Raw genomic sequence first — 15,182 nt, forward strand, 5'->3', positions numbered from 1 at the left:
GAGTGAGAAAGTACTTTAAAGGGAAAGTGACCTGGGGCTCCGGAGTCAACTGGGCCTGGAAGTTAGAACGAAACGCCCCAAGAAGAGCCAGGATCCAAGGGACCTGTAGGACGCTGGGCTGCAAGCCAGAAGGAAGAGAGACTGAAGCCCTGATACTAAACATCTGAGAGCTGAAATAAACACGGCATAGGGGGAAGCCATCGCCCTCTGTCACCAGAGTGCTCGTCCAGGGCACGTTACCCCGGGGCCTGGGGCCTGGATCCCAGGGCAGCAGCCAGGGAGACGGAGAATGGACAGGGAGCTGGAAGCCAGGGTCGGGCACTTGTGGTCAATCCCCTCTCGGTTAAGTAGGGCAAAGACGCCGGCTTGTGGCTCAGGCCTCTTCACAGTTGTGAGAAATCACCTGAGACCATCCCTGGCCGCTTGTGCCCCTCACCTGTCCCCTGCGGGTGTCCTTCGCATCCTTTTATGTCCCTGCATGGAGTCTGTTCCGTCTTCGTGTGGGAACTTCTTACATCCGTCTCTTCCAGTGACCTTCACATTCACCCAAGTTTGTGGGTGGCCTTTTCCGGGCTCACTTATGTCTGCCCATAATGATGGGCCCTGCACCTGGCCTTCCCGGGTCACCTGTCACTTCGTGTCCTTTTCTTGTTTATCCCATCTTTGCTTCTCGGCCCTGAGCATGTGCTTTACATGCTGCAACACCTGAACCTTCTCTTGTGCTCAGCCCATGAAGAGGCTGTTGAGCTTTGGGGAGGAGGCTGAAGCGGAAGAGGGGAAGGGTGATGAGGGGGAACAATGATGGGGACAGTAATTAAGAGGGACGGTGAAAGGCCTGGGCTTGAATTCTCCATCTGACAAACCTGATATGGCTCTCCTCCCCACCCCCTGCATGTGCCCAAATTCAACTCAGCTTCATAAATAAATTTAGGGGCCACCCTCTCGGTAAAGCCCACTTGTCTGGATTGCCCAGAACATCTACTTGTGCAGCTGTGTGAAGAGGTGCTGTGGGGCACTTCCTGGCATGGTGAAGCTGTAGGTCAGATCCCCAGCCCTAAAAATGAAAAAAGCCAGCTGTGGAAGCACAGGCCTGTAATGTCAGCATTTCAAGAGGCTGAGCCAGGAGGATTACAAATTCAAGGACAGCCTGGACAATTTAGCAAGACCTTGTCTCAAAAATAAAAGTTGGGGACAGGACTGGGGATATAGCTCAGTTGGTAGAGTACTTGCCTCCCATGCACAAGGTCCTGGCTTCAATCCTCAGCTCCACACACACACACTAAAAAAGGTTGGGATCTAACCCAGTAATAGAATGCTCCTGAATTCAATCCCCAGTGCCCCCCCTCAAAAGAAAAAGGAAAAAGAATATATAATAAGTGGAGCTGTATAGCTCAGTTATTCAGTTATTAGCTAGCATGCCCAAAGTCTTAAATATGATTCCCCATACATCCATAAAATGTACACTAGAAAAGCTTCCAAAAACTACAAATGTCTGAATCCAGCTGAAGAGTCCCCTATTCTGTAAGAGTGGGGTGGGGCCCAGAAGTCTGGATCTTTAAGAAACGCCTCTGTCAATTGCAAAGCAGGTATAGCGAGGACCACATGAGAAACTAGACCATCAAGTCCTATCTAGCAGCTGACGTGCCTTGCACAATACTGACTTCTAAAACCTGCTTTGGAATCTAGGTTCCCCAACCTACTCCCTGGTGACTGTGGGCAGTCACTTCTGAGTCTCACTTTCCTCCTTTGAAAAATGGATGGAGGGCTGAGGCTCAGTGGCAGAGCACTTGCCTAGCATGAGTGAGGGACTGAGTTCAATCTTCAGCACCACATAAAAATAAACAAATAAAAAGGACATGCTGTCCATCTACAACTACAAAAATTTAAAAAAGAAAGAAAGAAAGATGGGTGGAGGACAAGGAGCCCTCTCCTACTTCTGGGGGAAACACCTGATATTAACACACGATAAAAGAGTAAAAAACTGCTCAGGAAACTGAGGCAGGAGGATTGTTGACTTTAAAACCAGCCTCCGTGGGCTGGGGTTGTGGCTCAGTGGTAGAGTGTTCACCTAGCAAGCGCAAGGCCCTGAGTTCCATCCTCAGCACCACATAAAAATAAATAAAATATATTGTGTCCACCTACAACTAAAAAATAAATATTAAAAAAATCCTCAGCTAAAGCCTAGCCCTAATCAACTCAGTGAGACTCTGTCCCTAAATAAAATACAAAATAGGGCTAGTGATGTGGCTCAGTGGTCAAGTGCCCCTGAGTTCAATCTCTGGTACCCACTTCCCCCCCAAAAATAGTATAAAACTAAAAAAGTGATTGTCCTTGCTATTTGTCAACATACCTGCAGACAAGAAGCCCCACAGAGCAGGGACCTGTCTTTGTTTAAGAAATATTTTCTAGGGCTGGGGATGTGGCTCAAGCGGTAGCGCGCTCGCCTGGCATGTGTGTGTGGCCCAGGTTCGATTCTCAGCACCACATACAAACAAAGATGTTGTGTCCGCCGAGAAATAAGAAATAAATATTAAAAATTCTCTCTCCCTCTCTCACTCTCTTTAAAAAAAAAAAAAAGAAAAGAAATATTTTCTAGGGGCTGGGGTTGTGGCTCAGTGGTAAAGCACTTGCCTTGCATGTGTGAGGCCCTTGGTTCGATCCTCAGTACCACATAAAAATAAATAAATAAAACAAAGGTATTGTGTCCACTAAAACTAAGAAAAATAAATAAATATTAAAAAAAAAAAAAAGAAATATTTTCTAACCAGGCACCTCTATTCCCAGCAACTTGGGAGGCTGAGACAGGAGGATCACAAGTTCAAGGCCAGCCTCAGCAACTTAGCAAGACCCTGAATCAAAAAAAAAAAAAGGCTGGGGATGTGGCTCAGTGGTGGAGCACTTGTCTAGCATGCGGGAGCCCCTGGATTCCCAGTATTGTAATAAAAGCAAGAAAAAGAGAAATCTGTAACATTACTTAAAATAACAACAATAACAAAGTCTTCCAGTAAAGGAGTAAAATGAATAGACGTATCTACTAAAGTTTTCTCTACTAAAACTTCAATAAAGGGATTTTTTTTTGTTTAAGATATTGCCCAGGGGCTGGGGTTGCGGCTCAGTGGTAGAGCACTCACCTAGCGTGCGTGAGGCACTGGGTTCGATTCTCAGCACCACATAAAAATGAAATAAAGATATCATGTCCACCTAAAAAAACTAAAAATAAAAAAAAATAAATGTTGCCCAGGCTGGTCTAGAACTCTGAGCTCATGTGACCTGGGCCTCCTTAGCCTCTGGAATCACTGGGACAACATTTGTGTCCCACCGTGTCCAGCTTAAAAGATTTGGGGGGTTTTTGTTTGTTTTGGTGGTGGTGGTGGTTTTTGTTGTTGTTGTTGTTGTTTGTTTGTTTGTTTGCACAGTTCTGGGGATTACACTCAGGGCCTTACTCAGGCTAGGCAAGCACTCTACTACTAAGCTACACCTCCAGCTGTTTTGATTTTTTTTTCTTTCTTTTCTTTCTTTCTTTTTTTTTTTTTTTTTTTGGTTTTTGTTTTGAGATAAGACCTCTCACTAAGTTGCCCGGATGGCCTCAAACTTTCAATCCTCCTGCTTCAGCCTCCTAAGTTACTGGGATCATAGGTATGTGCCACCATGCCCATTTAAAGGTAATTTTTCCAAAAAGGCATTAAATATAATTTTGAAAAGACAGACCCCAAAAGATGGGCATTCAGAAGAAGAGAAAGAACAGTGACAACATTATGGAGGGTAGAGGGTCGATGTGCCAGAGGTTATGACTTGGCACAGTGGCCTCAGGGAATGGTAAGAATCAATCTGGATCAATATTATAGAACCTCAAAATGCTCAGGGAGGGTGTCATCAAGTGGGTCTGGAAGGGAATGAGAAGGGAGAGGAATAAAAATAAGAACTGGTTAAAAGCCGTTTAAGAAACAGTGAGCTGCCAGGCAGGCGCGGGGGCCCAGGCCTTCAATCCAAGAGGCTCAGGAGGCTGAGGCAGGAGGATCTCAAGTTCAAGATCAGCCTGGGCAACTTTGCAAGACCCTGTCTCAAGATAAAAAATGAAGAGCTGAGGCTGTAGTTCAGTGGTAGAGTACTCACCTGGCATGTGCAAGGCCCTGGCTTCAATCCCAGTATCACCAAAAAAAAAAAAAAGAAAGAGGAAGAAGAGGAAGAGGAGGAGGAGAGAAGAAGCAGCAGAATTACAGAGAACTTCCCAGAACTGATGGACAAGAACTTTAAGATTGAGGGCTGGGGATGTAGCTCAGTGGGATGAGCTCTCACACACAAGGCCCTGGGTTCTAATCCCCAGCACCACCAAAAAGAAAAAAAAAAAAAATCAAGTGTAATTAATAAAAATGGTCCACACCCTTAAGAAATTTCAGAGCACTAGAGCCAAAGAGAAAATCCCACGATGTCTCAAGGGGAAAGCAGAAACAAACAAAATGTCTCAAAATGGATGAGGACCCAGTGGCTTTGAACTTCTTAACGGCCACCCTGGAAGACAGGTGACAGTGACGCCAGCCGGGGCCTCACAGGTCTAAAGGCAAAGGGAGGGGCACACCTGTGGACCCCGGTTCCACCCCAGCACTGAGAAGACAAAAGAAAAAAAGAAAAACCTCTGAAAGCAAAGTATTTTCACCCTAAAATTCTACACGGGGCCTGCTATGGGTTGAAGGACTCGTGTTGAAATTTATTTGGTTTATTGAATTTGTTTATTTTTTGTTACTGGGGATTGAACCCAGGGGCACTCTACTATTGAGCCAGTCCCCAGCCCTTTTTATTATTTTTGAGAATTCTGAGACAGTCTCACTACCCTGGTAAGGAGGGCCTGAACTTGTGATCCTCCTGCCCCAGCTCCCGAGTCTCTGGCATTTCAGGCCTGCCCCGAAGCTCCTGGCCCTTAATGTTGAGATTTGATCCCTGTTATATGGCATTAAGAGGTAGGACTAGGTGAGACCCTTAGAGAGTGATTAGGTCGTGAGGGATCTGTCCTCGTGGAAGGATTAATGCCTTCATGGATTAATGGGTTAATGGGCTGTCTTGAGAGTGGGTGTGTTCTAGAAGCCAGTTTGTCTCTGGGTGGTCCATGCCCTGTTCTCAACACACGATGCCCTGTGCCGCCCCCAGTCTGCAGAGTGTCTGCCAGCAAGAAGGTTTCTCCTAGCTGACGTCCCAGAACTTGAGTCTCACAACCTCCAGAACCATGAGCGGAATAAACCTGGATTCCTTACAAATTATCCAACCTGTGGTATTCAGTTATAGCAACTGAAAACGGACTAAAACAGAGCCAAAGAGTCAAGTAAGGATAGAATACAGATGATTTCAGACGGATAAATTCTGTGTTCTAAGCACACGCCCCCAAGTTACTACAGGATATGCACCTTAAAAAAAAAAATAATGAAAGGCTGGGATTATATCTCAGAGGTAGAGTGCATGCTTAGCATGTGGAAGGCCTTGGCTTCAATGTTCAGGAAGAAAGAGAGAAAGAGAGAGAGAGAGAGAGAGAGAGAGAGAGAGAGAGAGAGAGAGAGAGAGAGAGAGAAAGAAAGAAAGAAAGAAAGAAAGAAAGAAAGAAAGAAAGAAAGAAAGAAAGAAAGAAAGAAAGAAAGAAAGAAAGAAAGAAGGAAAGAAAGAAAGGCTGGGGATGTGGCTCAAGCGGTAGCGCGCTCGCCTGGCATGCGTGCGGCCCAGGTTCGATCCTCAGCACCACATACCAACAAAGATGTTGTGTCCACCCAGAACTAAAAAATAAATATTAAAAATTCTCCAAAAAAAAAAAAAAGAAAGAAAGAAAGAAAGAAAGAAAAGAAAAAGAAAATGAACCACGAAAGAGAAACACCTAGTATTTAGGAAACATAATCTGCAACACAGGATAAAGGGTGAAGGGGAATCCCCAGAATTATGGGCCAGGGAGATTCCAAAAGGACAGTTGTGCCCCCAGATCTAGGCCATAGGCAAAGTGGACCCAGTCATACAGTGTGAGGCCAGCCTCAGCAACTTAGCAAGGCCTTGTCTCTAAATAAAGTATAAAAAGAGCTGAGGATGTGGCTCAGTGGTTAAGCATCCCAGGTTCAATCCCAGGTACCAATAATAAACAAATAAATATTTGAGACTGAAATAGTGGAGGATTCATGGCTGAACTAGTGAAAAATAGCCTAGAAATTTAAGCAAAGAGAAAACAAAAATTAGCAATTTAGGGAAAATAAAATGTTCATGAAAAGAATAAATAATCGTGGTTCACTACATGACTCAGATGTGACTGATAATGTGAACACTAAATATCTGTACCAGAAAAATCATGACCTAGGGGCAGGGGACGTAGCGCAGTTGGTAGAGTGCTTGCCTCGCATGCCCAAGGCGCTGGGTTCAATCCCCAGCACCACACACACACAAAAATTATGACCTAACACTATTGGGACAGTGGGAGCTGGGGAACAGGAAGACTCTACAAGGGAGTCAGAAAAGAACTCAAACTTGTGTGCCACAGGTTCCGTGAACAGGTAAAGCCCAAAACTAAATAAATCAGGAAGGAGCCATACAAAAGCATGTTGTTTAGAGATATACGGAGATAAATTCCCCCCAATAAATTAAGATGGTTTTGGTTTTATATTTTCCTTGTACAACCACCCTAAGATACCACCTCACTCCAGTAAGATTGGCAGCCATTAGGAAGTCAAACAACAACAAGTGCTGGCGAGGATGTGGGGAAAAGGGTACTCTTGTACATTGCTGGTGGGACTGCAAATTGGTTCGGCCAATTTGGAAAGCAGTATGGAGATTCCTGGGAAAGCTGGGAATGGAACCACCATTTGACCCAGCTATTGCCCTTCTCGGACTATTCCCTGAAGACCTTAAAAGAGCGTACTACAGGGATACTGCCACATCGATGTTCATAGCAGCACAATTCACAATAGCCAGACTGTGGAACCAACCCAGATGCTCTTCAATAGATGAATGGATAAAAAAAAATGTGGCATTTATACACAATGGAGTACTACGCAGCACTAAAAAAATGACAAAATCATGGAATTTGCAGGGAAATGGATGGCATTAGAGAAGATTATGCTAAGTGAAGCTAGCCAATCCCTAAAAAACAAATGCCAAATGTCTTCTTTGATATAATGAGAGCAACTAAGAACAGAGCAGGGAGGAAGAGCAGGAGGAAAAGATTAACATTAAATAGAGACATGAGGTGGGCAGGAAAGGGAAATTGCATAGAAATGGAAGGAGACCCTCATTGTTATACAAAATTACATATAAGAAGTTGTGAGGGGAATGGGGAAAAAAAACAAGGAGAGAAATGAATTACAGTAGATGGGGTAGAGAGAGAAGATGGGAGGGGCTGGGGATGTGGCTCAAGCGGTAGTGCACTCGCCTGGCATGCGTGCGGCCCAGGTTCGATCCTCAGCACCACATACCAACAAAGATGTTGTGTCCCCCGAGAACTAAAAAATAAATATTTAAAAAAAAAAAAAGAGAGAAGATGGGAGGGGAGGGGAGGGGAGGGGAGGGGAGGGGAGGGGAGGGGAGGGGAGGGGAGGGGAGGGGAGGGGAGGGGAGGGGAGGGGAGGGGAGGGGAGGGGAGGGGAGGGGAGGGGAGGGGAGGGGGATAGCAGAGGATAGGAAAGATAGCAGAATACAACATACACTAGTATGGCATTATGTAAAAATGTGGATGTGTAACCAGTGTGATTCTGAAATCTTTGTAATGTTTTGAACAACCAATAAAATAAAATAAAATAAAAAGCCTTGAAATAAAGTATATAGCAAGAAAATCAATCATGGTCACTGATTCAGATGCTTATAAAGAGATATGTTGACACCAAATTCAAATCTTCAGAGATAAGATAAATTGTGGTACATATGTGTATTAAGAATTGTAATGCAAAAAAAAAGAGAGAGTACATGTATAATGGCATAATTTGGCGTGAACATACTTTATATACAGTTACGAAAAATTGTGCTATAAATGGGTAATAATGAGTGTAATGCACTCCACTATTGTCATGTATATTTAAAAAATAAATAAATAAGTAAAAATAAAGAGAAAAAAAATATTTTCCTTGTACAGAAGATTAAACCCAGGGGCACTCTACCATGAAGCTACATCTCCAGCCATTTTTACTTTTAATTTTGAGGCAGAGTCTCACTGAATTGCTGAGGCTGTCCTTGAACTTGGATCCTCCTGCCTCAGCCTCTGGAGTCACTGGAATTACAGGACTGAGCCACCCCACTCAGAAAGTTAAGATGGTTTGAAGGTGGAATGTTGCCTTCTCAGGAGAGAGGAAATAGAGGCTGAGATTACCGTTTATCATTAAAATGTTGTAGAACTCTGCTTCTTTAAATAAGTTCATATGTGGGGCTGGGGATGTGGCTCAGGAGTAGAATGCTTGCCCAGCCTGTGTGAGGCCCTGAGTTTGATCCCAGCACTGAGACCAGCAATTTGGGAGGCTGAGGCATTACCATTGCAAAGTTCAAGACCCAACGGGGCAATAGAATGAGATCCTGTCTCAAAACAAAAACTATAAGGGTTGGGTGTTTATTTAGTGGTAAGATGCACTTGGGTTCAATCCCCGGTACCACTAAATAAGTAAATAGGCAACTTGATACAGTGGTGCCCTCCTGTAGTCCCAGTGGCTTGGGAGGCTGAGGTAGGAGGATCATGAGTACAAAGCCAGCCTCAGCAACTTAAGGAGGCCCTGAGCAACTTAGTGAGACTCTGTATATAAATAAAATATAAAAAAGGTCTGGGATATAGCTCAGTGGCTGAGCATCCCTGGGTTCAATCCCTGGTATCAAAATAAACCACAAGCAAAGCAAGTACTGGGCCCCACGGGCTGGGGCTGGGGCTCAGTGGCAGAGTGTTTGCCTGGCCTGCGTGAGGCCCTGGGTTCGATCCTCAGCACCACATAAAAATAAATAAAGTAAAGGCATGCTGTCCATCTACAACTATAAAAAAAAAATTAAGAAAAGAACTGGGTCCTGGGGATGTGGCTCAAGCGGTAGCGCGCTCGCCTGGCATGCGTGCGGCCCGGGTTCGATCCTCAGCACCACATACCAACAAAGATGTTGTGTCCGCCGAGAACTAAAAAATAAATATTAAAAAAAAAAAAAAAAAAAAGAATATTTAAAAAAAAAAAAAAAAACGGGGCTGAGGATGTGGCTCAAGCGGTAGTGCGCTCGCCTGGCATGTGTGCGGCCCGAGTTCGATCCTCAGCACCACATACCAACAATGATGTTGTGTCCGCCGATAACTAAATAAAATAAATATTAAAAATTAAAAAAAAAAAAAAAAAAGAACTGGGTCCTAGTGGTAGATGCCCATAATCTCAGGATTTGGAAGGCTGAGGCAGGAGGATCACTTGTGCCCAGGATTTCTTTATTTTTTTCCACATTTTTTAAATGGGTGCATTCTAGTCGCCCATAATGGTGGGATCTGTCGTCACACAGTCACACATGCACACCATGTAACAGTATTATTTGGCCAATATCACTCCTAGTCCTCCCCTCCACCATTTCTTTCCTCCACTCCACGGAGCTCCCTCTGTGTGCTCAGTATTTTGAGGCCAACCTGGGCAAAATACCTCGACCCTCTCTCAAAACAACATAAAAATTCAAAATAAAATAAAATTGCTAGTGTCAGAGCACAAGGTCCTGGGTTCAATCCCTAGCAGCATAAAAATAAATAAATAAATAAATAAACATGGAAAAATGGAAGCATCCAAACTGGAGCACTGCGGTCAGAGAAAGGGCAGGGTGTGCCCAGGTTGCCCAACAGAACCCAAAGCTGGAGACCAGCCATCTCATGGGTAAGCCTATTTATTTATTTATTTATTTATTTATTTTTGGCACTGGAGATTGAACCCACCAAGACACATCCATCCTCAGCCCTTTTGTGTATTCTATTTAGAGACAGGGTCTTACTGAGTTGCTTAGGGCCTCACTGAGTTGCTGAGGCTGCTATTGAACTTGCAATCCTCCTGCCTCAGCCTCCGGAGCCTCTGGGATCTCAGGTGTGGGCCGCTGCCGCCTAAGCACCAGGCATGGATGAGCCTCTTAACAGTCCTGGCCAGCCACCTGCCCTTTTCTGGATTTTTTAGGGAGTGGTGGGAATTGAAGGAGCTAAGCATGTGCTTGACCACTGGGCCACATCCCCAGGCCTCAACAGTTATTTTCATATTTAGAAACCTCATACCCCAACCTTCACTGGGAGCCTGGCACCCAGCAATGCCCAAGGAATATAAGGGAGGGGGACAAATGACTGACACGAGGAATGGATGAAGTCCTGAGCCCACAGGTAAAAATGGCCCTTCAGGGGCTGGGGTTGTGGCTCAGCAGTGGAGCACTTGCCTAGCACGTGCGAGGCCCTGGGTTCGATCCTCAGCACCACATAAAAATACGTAAATAAAGGTATTGTGTCCAACTATAATTAAAAAATAAATATATAAAAAAGTGGGCCTTCAGTACTCCCACTGCCCTCTGTCCTCAACAGAAACCACGATTATCAGCCTCCTCCTGCAAGCACAGACCTGCCCCCCAACACGGGTGGAGGCTCGCTCTCCCCTGAGCTGGAGGGCAGAGAGCCCACTCTGGCCCAATCTTATCAGTACAGAAAGGGGGACCCCACCCCTCCTCACCCAGCAGCCCCCAGAGCCCTCTCCACCCCTAGGGCTGAAGGGTGCAGCCAGATATGTTCAAGTCTGTCCACCTGGTTCTGAAGATGTAGCTTAATTCCCAGGAACCAAAAAAAAAAAAAAAAAAGAGCAGATGAATCTTGGTTTGTGGCTGTGCAGAATGGTGGCCTTCTTATGCACCCTGGGGCACCCTGGTCGGTGGACAGAAGCTACTCCAGCTTCTGTGAAGGGCCTGGTACCTTTTTTTTCTTTTGCAAAGTGGTGCGAGATCCTTACTCCCGAATGGGGAAATGTATACAGTATCACTCCTACAGCATTATTTGCTTGATCAAAAGAAAGGAAGCAACCTAATTACCCATTAGGTGGAGCCAGCGAAAGGATTTGGGACACAGAAATACTGGGAACTATTACCAGTGGAACCAGTGGGCGGGCGGGGCACGACTGTCCCACATCCCACACCTGTGATTCCAGCGACTCTGGACAAGGGCTGAAGCAGTAGGATCAAGGCCAGCCTGAGCACCTGAGGAAGACCCTGTTTGAAAAGTAAAAAAAAAAAAACAGGAAAGGACTGGGCTGGCTCAGTGGTAGAGTACCCCCAGATTCACCCTTCAGTACTACAAGGATTAATTAATTTATTAAATGTTTATATACTAATATGAAGGAGTCTTGAGATATACCCCTAAGTTAAAAAAAAAAAAGTAAAGTACAATGAATGTGGTATTCTATCATTTATGTAAAAGAAATAAGTATCTCTACCTTTGCATAAAAAATTGTAAAGAGAACATCATTGGAAGAAGGTGTACAAAATCAGTACTATTTCTGGTGTGTGTGTGTGTGTGTGTGTGTGTGTGTGTGTGTGTGTGTGTGTCTGGTGCTGGGGATTGAACCCAGGGCCTTGTGCATGTGGGGCAAGCACTTTGCCAGCTGAGCTGTATCCCCAGCCCCTATTTCTGCTTCTAAGACAAAAATTTGGTTGTAAATAGTAGGGGTAACTTGGAGATGAGTTTTCAGAAAATTATCTCCTTCACCTTCTAAAGTCCTTTCTTTTATTTATTTGTGTGTGTGTGTGTGTGTTGTGATTGAATATATATTTATACATGTATATTATGTATATATACATATATACATATGTGTGTGTTTGTGTGTGTGTATATATATATCTCCTAGCAACTCAGGAGGCTAAGGCAGGAGGATCACAAATTCAAGCGGTAGCACACTCGCCTGGCATGCGTGCGGCCTGGGTTGGATCCTCAGCACCACATACAAAGATGTTGTATCTGCCGAAAACTAAAAAATAAATATTAAAAAATTCTCTGTCTCTCTCTCCCTCTCTCTTTAAAAAAATTTTTTTTTTTTTTTAAAAAAGAGGCTAAGGCAAGAGGATTACAAATTCGAGGTCATATTGAGCAATGTAGCAAGACCCTGTCTAAAAAAAAAAAAAAAAAAGCCAAGTGCAGTGGCAGCACATACCTGTAATCCCAGCAGCTCTGGAGACTAAGACAGGAGGATCATGAGTTCAAAGCTCAGCCTCAGCAAAAAGCGAGGCTCTAACAACTCAGTGAGACCCTGTCTCTAGATAAAATACAAATTAGGGCTGGGGATGTGGCTCAGTGGTCGAGTGCCCCTGAGTTTAATCCCTGGTACCCAAATAAAATAAAATGAAAACATAAAAAAGGATTGAAGATGTAGCTCAGTGGTGAAGCACCCCTGGGATCAGTCCCCAGTAACAGGAATAATAATAATAAATACAGTGACAATCCATTTTATCTAGCACTTTTTAATGTTCCAGACTGTCTTTGAAGCATTTTTAAGTGCTTCATTCATTCACTCTTCACCACAACCCCATTCTACAGACTGAAAACAGACTGGGGCAATTAAGTAGCTTTCCTAAAGTGGAAAAAAGTGTCACAAAGTGTCCACCGCGGAGCCAGTACAGACCCTGTTATCTCTGAATCCACAGCCCATAGACTGAACCACTCTGACTCCACACAAAGTGCATAAAAGTAGCACTGTTCTTTCATTCTGGGAGGCAAGGGTGGGAGGAAGACATGGATATACAGTTTTGAAAACCAGAGGTCGAATCTGACTATCTTCTTTTCCTTCAGCTCACCGAAGAGTACCTGGGGCCAAGAAGTTGTACAGGTCACAAGAGGCTGAGGGCCAAACCTCTGGATTCCTTCATGAGTTACAGGGAGGGAAGCTGACATTTCCTTTAAACCTATTGAGCAGGTGAGGTTTTGTATTCTATTGTTAGAACAGAGGAACATTTTGTTTAGAAATGCAGCGGTGCATGCCTGTAATCCTAGCAGCTCTGGAGTCTGAGGCAGGAGGATTTCGAGTTCGAGGTTAGCCTCGGCGGCTTAGTGAGGCCCTAAGCAACTTACTGAGTCAGTCTCTCTCTCTCTCTCTCTCTCTCTCTCTCTCTCTCTCTCTCTCTCTCTCTCTCTCTCTTTCTCTGGTACCCTGGATTGAACTTGGGGGCACCCGACCACTGAGCCACACCCCCAGCCGTATTTTGTACTTTATTTAGAGACAGGGTCTCACTGAGTTGTTTAGTGCCTTGTTTTTGCTGAGGCTTGGATTTGAACTTTCGATCCTCCTGCCTCAGCCTCCCAAGCTGCTGGGATTACAGGTGTGTGCCACCATGCCCAGCTCTCTTTTTATTTTTTTTTTTAATTTTTAATTTTTTTAAAATATTTTTTTAGTTATACATGGACACAATATCTTTATTTTGTTGATTTATTTTTATGTGGTGCTGAGGATTGAACCCAGGGTCTCTCACATGTGAGGTGAATGCACTACCACTGAGCCACAACCCCAGCCCCTCTCTTTTTATTTTTAATATTTATTTTTTAGTTGTAGTTGGACACAATACCTTTATTTTATTTATTTTTATGTGGTGCTGAGGATCGAATCCAGGGCCCCCCACATGTTAGCAAGTGCTCTACGCTGAGCCCCAACCCCAACCCCAACCCTGTGCAACCCTATCTCTAAATAACATATAAAAAAGGGCTGGAGATGTGGCTCAGTGGTTAAGCACCCCTGGGTTCAGTTCCCCATACTAAAAAGAAGAAGAAGAAGGGGAGGACGGGAAGGAGGAGGTAGAGGAGGGGGAAGTGGGGGAAGAGGAGGAGGAGGAAAATAAATTCTAGTTAAGTCATTTGCTTCTAGCTTTAAAACTGGTAAATGACCAGCAGATTCAAACCCGGGTTGAATGCAAAAACCAGGCTGTTTCCATGACTAGACCCCTGCCTCTTCCTCCAGTGCTCTGTTCTGTAGCTGTCAACTGCTTCCTGATACATCCAATAGCTTCACTACCATCTGCCCTGACCTTGCTCCTCCAGAACCCTAGAACCGGATGTGCACCTACAAGCATTATCTGTCCCAAGGCTCCAAGTTCCCTCGTTTCTGTCTTGACCTCTTTCCCCGCCATCACAAATTCAGAATCATGCATCAGCAAGCCAGGCACAGTGGCACACACCTGTAATCCCAGAGACTCTGGAGGCTGAGGCAGGATGATCGCAAGTTCAAAGCCAGCCTGGGCAACTTGATGAGGCCCTAAGCAACCCAGCAAGATCCTGTCTCTAAATTGAAAAAGGAGGGGGACTGGAGATGTGGCTCAGTGGTTAAGCACCCCTGGGATCAATCCCACCTTTAAAAAAAAAAAAATCATGTACCAGCATCCACATAATTTTATTGAGATACTTGGGAACTAGTTCCGATTTGGGCTGGCAGGTTGGGGGCCTGTGACTCATGTTGGTTTAGATCCTTACTACTCCAATAACCGTTATCCAAAGTAGCAGCAGCTACAGTTTGGAACTTGTTAGAAACGCACACACCCTAAACCTACTGAATTAAAATCTGCTTTTTAAGAAAATTCCCAGGTGATTTGTTTGTGCATTAAAGTGTGCAAAGCACAAAGGGAGACCTAAATCCCAGGGGAATCAGGCTCATTCCCGCCCATGTAACTGACCCTCTGAGGCTCCTGGCTTGGTTGTTAGGGGCAGCTGTGAGTTGGTGGATGATGTAAGAAGAACTCAGATATTAAATTGCAACCAAGGCCTGGGAGATTATTGCAACAAAGGGAAACTCCATTTGTATTATTGCAGCCAGCATCTGCAGTGTGCATTGAATGAGAGGCCCAAGAAATTTGTTGCAGTAAGAATTTAGAAGCCTTATTACCACCTCCAAAGTAGAGAAATGAGCAGGACCCTTGGATTTAACTAAATTGACATGTGCTCAATTGGAAAATAGTTTAAAATCAGGTTTGTTGCCGTGAAACTGCCTATTTATAATACCAACCTGGACACTTGAAGGAAACCTATTGTGGGCTGGGGCTGTAGCTCAGTGATAGAGCACCTGCCTTGCATATGTGAGGTACTGGGTTCTGGGTTCTATCCTCACACCACATAAAAATGATAAAAATGGTAAGTAAAGATATTGTGTCCATCTAAAACTAAAAAAAAAAAAAAAATAGGAACCCTATTGTGACACTGATTTTACCCTTGAAACATCTTTTTAAGAATTTGTAAA

The sequence above is a fragment of the Ictidomys tridecemlineatus genome, chromosome 11 (genome assembly GCF_052094955.1).
Source record: "Ictidomys tridecemlineatus isolate mIctTri1 chromosome 11, mIctTri1.hap1, whole genome shotgun sequence".
Taxonomy (NCBI): domain Eukaryota; kingdom Metazoa; phylum Chordata; class Mammalia; order Rodentia; family Sciuridae; genus Ictidomys; species Ictidomys tridecemlineatus.